The 8,304-nt window shown below is 45.1% G+C and overlaps 1 protein-coding gene across 1 annotated transcript in view; it reads right to left on the bottom strand.

The window, feature by feature from the left end:
• The window catches only part of trappc9 (trafficking protein particle complex subunit 9), a 243,456-nt gene that overhangs the window by 165,315 nt on the left and 69,837 nt on the right, over positions 1 to 8,304 (bottom strand). The gene's annotated exons all lie outside the window — the stretch shown is intronic.

The following is an 8,304-nucleotide window of genomic DNA, read 5'->3' on the forward strand; positions in this document are numbered from 1 at the left end:
GAATGATGATGATGCTTGTTTCTCCCGTTTTGTATTTGCCAAATTTGACAACAGTCTACATTCAAATCATAGCCTACTTCCAGGCGCGCGGGAACATATTTTTGACCAGGGGTGCTGAATAACAAAATAATCATGGATGTCCGACGATTTCTCCCCCAGCATATGATTCGAATATAGACAGCTAAATACGCCATTTCACCGCCGTGTATGAGTAGGTCTAAGAGTGAGAAGTTTTATAATGCTCTGGGCAGCCACATTCCACTGCAACTATGCGCAGCACTTGCCACTCCGACTCATCAATAAAAACTGTGCGTGCACACACCAGTCCCATATAAGCGCACTTGACTTTACATCATTAACCTATTTCAGTATATAGCCAGAGAATGTCCGTAGACGGGCTCTGATATAGCCTAGTCTAAGGTAAATTCCTTTTCTGACTTCTTTCTCTGTATCGCCATGGCATTTAGAAGAAAGAATAACGTTCGCGAACCGTTCTGGTTTTGTTGCCAGCATAAAAACACGCTTACCATCGGCCTATCCGCAAATTTTAAACACAAGGGATGAATTGAACGATGACAAAGTCGGACATATAGGCATAGTTCATATTGAAAAAAAAAGCTATACAATTTGGAACTCTAGCTTTTCACCGCAGTCTTTTAATGCCATAATCACGTACGGAGTCTGCGCCATACTTAAGCCCAAATCACACCCAAGATTCGCGACGGGATGAGCAGCAACTTGATGCAACATTCTAAAACCTTGCAACTGTGACCAGATAAGGTGAATGCTTTGCGACAGCTTGCAACGACATGCAACATCTAATTCACACTGCTGTAACCTCCTTTCTGTAACGGTTTCGTGTCATTGTGAATCTTTAAACAGACGATCTGACGGGTTTTAGAAGATTAAATACAACCCAAAACTAAAAAACAGACCAGGCCTCTACTGGAGACCGGCCTTTAACCCAAACCTGTAGCCACGCCAGGCGTTTAAAAGAGACAGGCGTCTCTTAGGGACTCGGCGATTATTTGAAGTTTTACGGTACGTAATATAGAAAAGAAGTTGGGGGAAAACAGTATGGGGCGTGCTAATGAGTTACATAATAAGACGCAGGAGCTAAGAGCATTGCTACAGGAGCGGGCGAATGGTGCATTAATTAGGGCCAGGTTTGCTGCAATCAATGATATGGATGCTCCCACTAAGTAATTTTTTAATTTAGAGCATAAGGTTGCGCAGCAGAGTCAGATGTGTTATTTACGAGAAAGCATTTGATCGGGTGGGCCATGAGTACCTTTTCAATGTGTTGGAGGCTTTTGGGTTTGGGGGAAGATTTGTTTCTTTTTTAAAGCTGCTGTACAAAGGAGCATCAGTAATGCTTAAAGTAGGAGGTGGGCTCATTCATCCAGTCCTGGTTAAAAGGGGGATACACCAGGGCTGTCCTCTCTCAGGGCAGCTGTACAGTCTTGCAATATAGCAGGGGTGGGCAAACTGCGGCCCGCGGGCCGTATTCGGCCCGCCAAGCACTTTCATCCGGCCCGCTGAGCATTTCATTTGGTTATCAGGCTGCTCGCTATTTTTTTCCTGCGATAGAGACGACGTTGGTTAGCTTTACTGCAAACTGCTTTTCACTCTCCTTAGAGAACGTTTACAATGTCAATGTCAAAACATCATGTTAAATAGAGATAACATCATGTTAAACTAAGTTAACTCTTAGTTATCTCCTTTGCAGCAGATCTAACGTGAACATGTGATCCATTTAATTGGGACCGCGTCTGCACTCACGAGAGGGAGAGAGAGCCGCAGGTTCCAGCTGGCTTGTCATTGTTGATAATTGATATCTCCTTCTTATAAGAAACTTTTAAAAGGAAATCATGAAGGCAGCACTAGTTCCCACTACTGACCATTTAAAAAGTGTAAGAGGGCCATACCGTAGCAGGCAGAAGATCATTGAGAAATAAACGTGAATTAAAGCGACAGTGCACAATTTATACATTTGTTAAACAGCATAAAATTAGCAGTATTTTAAGCAATTAATATTTTAAAAGAAATATTTTGTCATACTAAATTATAGGCTATAAAAAATGTATTTTTTTATGTGTGTGTCGTGGGGGGTGGGGGTGGGGGGTGGTTGTTGTGCGGCCTGCCGGCCAATTTTCAAAACCCAGTGTGGCCCTTGAGCCAAAAAGTTTGCCCACCCCTGCAATAGAGCCATTGCTGTGTCTTTTAAGGAAAAGGTGTGTTGATGTGTATGGGAGGGTCTCATCAGCGAGGGTCAACTGGGGCAAAAGTGAGGGGTCTATTGTGGGTGGGTGGGCAGGAGAGGGGCCACCTTCACTACCAGGGGGTGTTCAGTGGGAGTGTGATGGGTTTAAGTTTCTGGGAGTGTTTCTGGGAAGGCAGGAGTATAGACTCAAAAATTGGGAGGGATTGCCGGAGAAGGTGGCTGCCAAGTTGTCTAAATGGAATTGGCCATTACCTGAGCTATCCTACAGGGGTAGGGTCCTGGTCACAAATAGCCTGGCTGCCTCCACGTTATGGCACAAGCTCACTGTACTGCAGCCCCCAGACCAGATGGTTAAGGAGGTGCAGAGTAAATTGGTGAACTTTTTCTGGTCAGGGCAGCATTGGGTTCCTGCCCCAGTGCTGCATCTTCCCATTTCGGAAGGGGGTCAAGGGCTTATGGACATACGAAGCCAGAAGTTGCTCTATGGGACAGATCTGGCCTGGACAGCAGTGGCCTGTTGTCTTCTGAGAAAGGCAACGCCAATGGGTTTTGACCGTCAGCTTTTCCTTTTGGATCTGAATGGGCTGGATTTCACAAGACTGTCTCCCTTTTATGCGTCAGTTTTAAGAGCATGGCAGACTCTGAAGAAAGAGCGGATTGCATCACAAGTGGGGGAGTGGATCATGGGGGAACCTTTGTTCCACAATCCTTTTCTGAGGACAAAGATCTTGTCTACAGAGACTGTGAAGAGCTGCCTAGTGAGAGCTGGGCTCACGGTTTTGGCCCATGGGATGGGAGCGGCTGGAGAGCAGCAGCCTCACTGCAGCGTGACACTGGCATTCGGCCCCTGAGAATCCTGGTGAGGATGCTGGAGGAACTAACCATGGCATTGCCGGCGGTGTGCAAGGAGGCCCTGCAGGTACAGTCACCAGCAGGTTGGGAGGTGCGGTATCGCTGTCCCTCAGTGTTGGTCTCGACATCCATTTCTCACGCTTTGGATGATGAGGGGGGCGGTGTAGCTTCCCATGGGGAGTTGGATGCTAGGCCCTTTAAAGAGCTCGATAGAAAAACTTTGTACTTGGTGTACGTGAGAGCGTATTACCAGGCTGCACTGGGTGGTGCTAGGGCGTGGAGGTGGCCAGAAGTGTTTGGGGCAGGATTTATACCTGCTTGGAGGTCTTTTTACAAGCCTCCAATCGAGAAACGTACGGCCGATCTACATTGGAGGCTCGTCCACGGGGCTATAGATACAAACAGACATGTGGCACACCTGAATCCGGCAATTGGGAGGGGATGTCCCTTTTGTGGGTTGGATGAAACAGTTGAGCACCTTTTTCTTTTCTGTGTAAGACTGGGGGAGCTCTTTGAGCTCCTGAGTGCCTGGGTAGCGAAGGTAGGAGTAGTGTTTTCTTTTCAATTTTTCATTGAAGGGGTTGTATACAAGGCCAAAAGGAAAAGGGAAGTGTGTTTTGTCAATTTCTTGTTGGGTGCAGCAAAAATGGCAATTTGGTTGTCAAGGAAGTACAAGATGGCGGGGGGATTTTCAACCAATCCTGTGGAGATTTTTAGGGGGCTGGTGGGGGGGAGAATCAAGTCTGAATAAGCTTTTTACAGGATGGTTGATGACATTGAGAGCTTTCTGGCGGTATGGGGGGTGGGGGGGTTGCTGTGTGAGGGTGGGGGGGATGGGCAGGTTGTTTTCAACATATGAATCTGCTCTGTGAGCCCTGTGATGTTTCTTTTTAACTTGTAACTTGTATGTGTTTTAACATGTTTTTATTGTGTAGTGGTTAAACACCTGATATTGTTTCAATAAAGGAGTGTTAAGCCTCTCTCTCTCTCTCTCTCTCTCTCTCTTTCCCTGTTCCTCCACTCTTTCCCCCATGCCTGATCCCAGACTGCCGTCAGTGCTGATTAACATTGCCAGTGGCCCCAGAAAGCGAGAGACGTGAAAGAGCAGGAAAACAAAGCTTATCTCTCTGGAGTGGTCTTATAACCATCGCTGCTGCCAAATGAGTCTGTGATAGGGGGGGTGGGGGAGACATGATTGAGAAAATTGAAGAAAAGGAGTAGATAACATATTGGGACAGTGAAATAAAGAAAGAGAGAGAAAGAAAGAGATGAGAAATAATGAGTGTATGGGAGGGAAGACTTCAGTTTGTATCTGTATCCATGCAAGTTTGGGATGAAATGGCATGACAGTGTTACGGTGTGATAACCATGATGCACCCCTTAGACAGTTTTCCATATATTATTGTAGCACAAAAGTTAGTAAAAGGAAGTAAAAGGAGTCAGCCTGTAGAGAATTTCTTTTGACACTTTCAGTACACAGTGCTGTGTGAAGGTTTTAGCCATATGTCTCAACATTTTTCTTTATTCTCCCTTAATGAGTTACTGTATTCTGTATGCTTTGTCAATTCAATTGTATAAACTACAACGTTTTTACAAAGTAAAAACTATGTCATTTTGAAAGCATTCTCAGCATCAACATTTACAGCATTGTTTCAAATAAAACGTACACAGTACTGTATTATATTCTTCAAAGGGCCCCACATTATAGCTGTACCCCACACAACATATCTTCTAAGTGTCTCTCTATCCATCTCTCAATCTGTCTGCACATGTACTGAATGTGCTCTGCTTGATTTTGTAACTGTGTCGATTTCAGCATCGCTAATTAAAGCAACACCAAAGAACTTTCCCTCAGTCGCACGCACGCTATTTGTTTATCCAGCACCGGCTTTGCAAATAACGATGTCCACAGACAAGGTAGAATATGTTGCACGATTTATGAAAGTATGATGTATTGCGACATCAGATGCAAGTCAAATTTGTAGTTTCTTATGTCTCATTCCATCGAACTACAGACCCGCTACCCGATCTGGCAAACTTACATTGTGCGGTTATAGCCGATAGAGGGCCGCAAAGCGAATGCAGAAGTGCCGTTCACCCTGTTACAAGTTGATGAACCACTGCAACGATTTTGGAAACATTATCTTAAGGTACAAAAAACTCTTTGGTGTTGCTTTAAATATCAGTCTTTGCAGTCCCATCTCCCTCCTCTCCTCAGTCCTCTCCGGGCTTCCATACGTAGCTCCCCAAGGATCGAGGATCGTTCCCCTGACAAATCCAGCAAACATCTCAGCAGGGATTTGAAATAATGAAAAAAAAAAAACACTTCAACACAAGAAAAGGAATACAACACGCTGACAGAACATCTCTGGAGAAATTTGAAGGCAAAATCTCCTATGGGGTTGCCAGGATTGCGTCAAATCCCAATAGACTTTAAGAGTAATGCTCAAATAACTACAGGGGTGTGCGCCTGCATGCAGTAGTACAATGAGGGTGAAATAGCTGTGTAAGAATGACTTTTCTTGTCTTGAATAAGATGCTTACACATGGGAAACAGGGCACGCCTCCCAGTCTACATCTGGTTACACTAAGTGAAAATTCAGATGGTCTAGGGGTGGCAGTCAGCCTCTGTTACTGCCACTGCCCGATTTAATCAGCATTGTGTTTCGCAATTTTACAACAGCCGTGACTTGTCACAGACGAACTCCTGAGCCCATGATGGGAACATGCTTCCCCACGATCCTCATCTCTAAGCCACTGGTGTCTGGATGTCTGAGCTGGAGGCAGGGCGTTCGGAAATATACGTTTTGCTTTGGAGCCGGGTAGAATGCAGGAAGGCAGAGAGAGAAGGGGGAGAGGGGGGGGGTGGAACGTCACACACCTATCCCCCCAATCCCAACCTCCGGCAGTGTGTGTGAAAGTCCTGCCTAAAGCTTCACCAAAACTGAAAGGAGCCCTTCACACACAGATGCACACGCTCCGGCAAACATCACACCATACAGTACACTGTACTATTCTCACACACACACATACATACTCACACCACGTATTGTATACATTTTGTAAGAGTTGCGACCAGTCCACTCTTCTCTTTGCTCAGTGATTCTCTGCAGTTTATATAACGTAATTCAAGGACAGGGAACATGGCCCAATAGAAAAAAAAAAGCATCCGTGAGAAATTAGATAACTAATCGTAGGTTTATAGTCAAGCAATTATAATTACTCTTTTATCTCCCCCAAGATTTCTGTGCTTCTGGGAAAGAAGGCCGTTATTAAGGACCAAACTAACCATTTCACCCAGTGTGCTCAGAACGCTTGTGTAATGAGTGCAAAACACACCATCAACACAATTTAGCTCATCAACTTAGAAAAATAAAGTTGCGGCTTGGACCCTGCTGGTTTCCTTAGCAACTTTGAAAATGAAAGTGTGGATCGTCTGTTTGTGTATACGTGTTTGTGTGTGTGTGTGTGTCTGGGTCATCTTAAGTTCTCTGTGACACTAGGGAGCTTGCTCACAGTCTGATGCAGATTGTGTTTGGCTGTGTTTGTCACACATAATAATATCACACCAGCTGTCAATCATGACTCAGCACAGTAAGGCTACTCATAAACATCTTCATCTTCAATTGTGAGTGGAATATTCAGAGACAAGCCACACAACTGGTCTGGACAGACAAACAGAGAGATACACAGACAGAACTTTATTGATCTCTCACTCACTTGATTTTCCAGGCCAGGACTTAACAGTCACTGGTGTTTGGCCTTCTAGCACTTAGTCCAACACAATAGAAAAAGCATGTTGATTTATAGAAAAAGCATGTTGATTTATATTTGCTGATGAATGGGGGGGGGGTTAATGTTATTGCTGTGGAGTGCTGTAAGTGCTGTGCAATATTCACAAAGACCACAAGCCCCAGGGCCCCAGACATTTCACCTGGAGTTCCACACTCTAAAGATGGTGGATATTTTTTTTTTCTCCTTTTACCGCATTGACCACATCCACTGTAATATTTAAAGCGGGAGGTCAAAAGAATAATTGAGCTATCTGAAAACCTAAGTATGATTTGGTTTTAATATAACTGTCTGCTGATAAAATATTGAGCACTGCGTGACAGCACTGCTAATGTCAAGCACTGCGGGAGACAATACAGCTCAGACGTGTGATGGAGAGAGAGAGAGGAAGGAGAGACGTGGAGAGGGAGGGTAAAGAGGTGTGAAGGAGTCGAATGCTAAGGGAAGGAGCATAACTGATCCACGCACACACACAAACACACACACTCAATGACAGCCAATGTTTAGTGAATTATCATTTCAAACACATACTAATCCAAAAGTTAGAGCTTTGACCACAGTCTGACTTCAGTTGGCATGCGGCGGAGTGGTACGGTGGTTAGGTGATGGGTGGGATGGGATTCAGGTGCTGGAGTGTGTGTTGGGGCATAATTGGATGTCTTAGGGTAAGGTAAGTCCCTTCAGGTGGGTTAGTGAGTAAGCCGTCGCTCACACTCTCTTGACTCTCATTAGCCGAGGCAAAATGCCATTTGTCTCCAGGCGCGTCAAAGCTTTGTGTGTTGGCATGGTGACAGCTGGTTGACAACAGAGGTTCAAACCCCAAGCTGAACATTCCAAACACACACACACACACACACACACACACACACACACACACACACACAAGCAATGCTAGAGATTAGATGTGTCAGTGTTTTTTAATGCTTTCTCGGTGCCTCTTTTCCCTTTCCCTCCTGACAGCAGAACAATGCGCTCATCTTCCCCCCGTTAATTGCTTTGCGGCGGCAGCGGAGGCGGTGGTCGCCGTGCCCGCATGTGGAATGGAGTGATTGAGTTTGGCTGCACGACTCAACAAGCGCCCCCTTCACCGGCTCAATACGTCTTACACATGAAAGCTTAATGAGCGCTACAAAATCACCTACCTACCATACCAAGCGTCTCATCTGGGAGGACAGGATAGAGCAAAAGAGTAAAAGAAAAAGACAACACGCAACATAACTGCTGACAAAAAGTAGAGGACTGTGTCTTCTGGGGTAATTGGCGAGGAAGCCTTTTGTTTTGTGTGAAGATCCTTCTGTAGAAGTTTTAAGTGCATCCGGTGGGTGTTTAACTTGCTAATACGCTCCTGCCACTAGCTTACTCGGGGGCAATAGAGCTGGCCATACCCAAAGCGCGTATAAATAACCATAAATACATAAAAACATAAACAAACAAAT

The sequence above is a fragment of the Alosa sapidissima genome, chromosome 21 (assembly GCF_018492685.1).
Source record: "Alosa sapidissima isolate fAloSap1 chromosome 21, fAloSap1.pri, whole genome shotgun sequence".
In the NCBI taxonomy this organism is placed as follows: Eukaryota; Metazoa; Chordata; class Actinopteri; order Clupeiformes; family Clupeidae; genus Alosa; species Alosa sapidissima.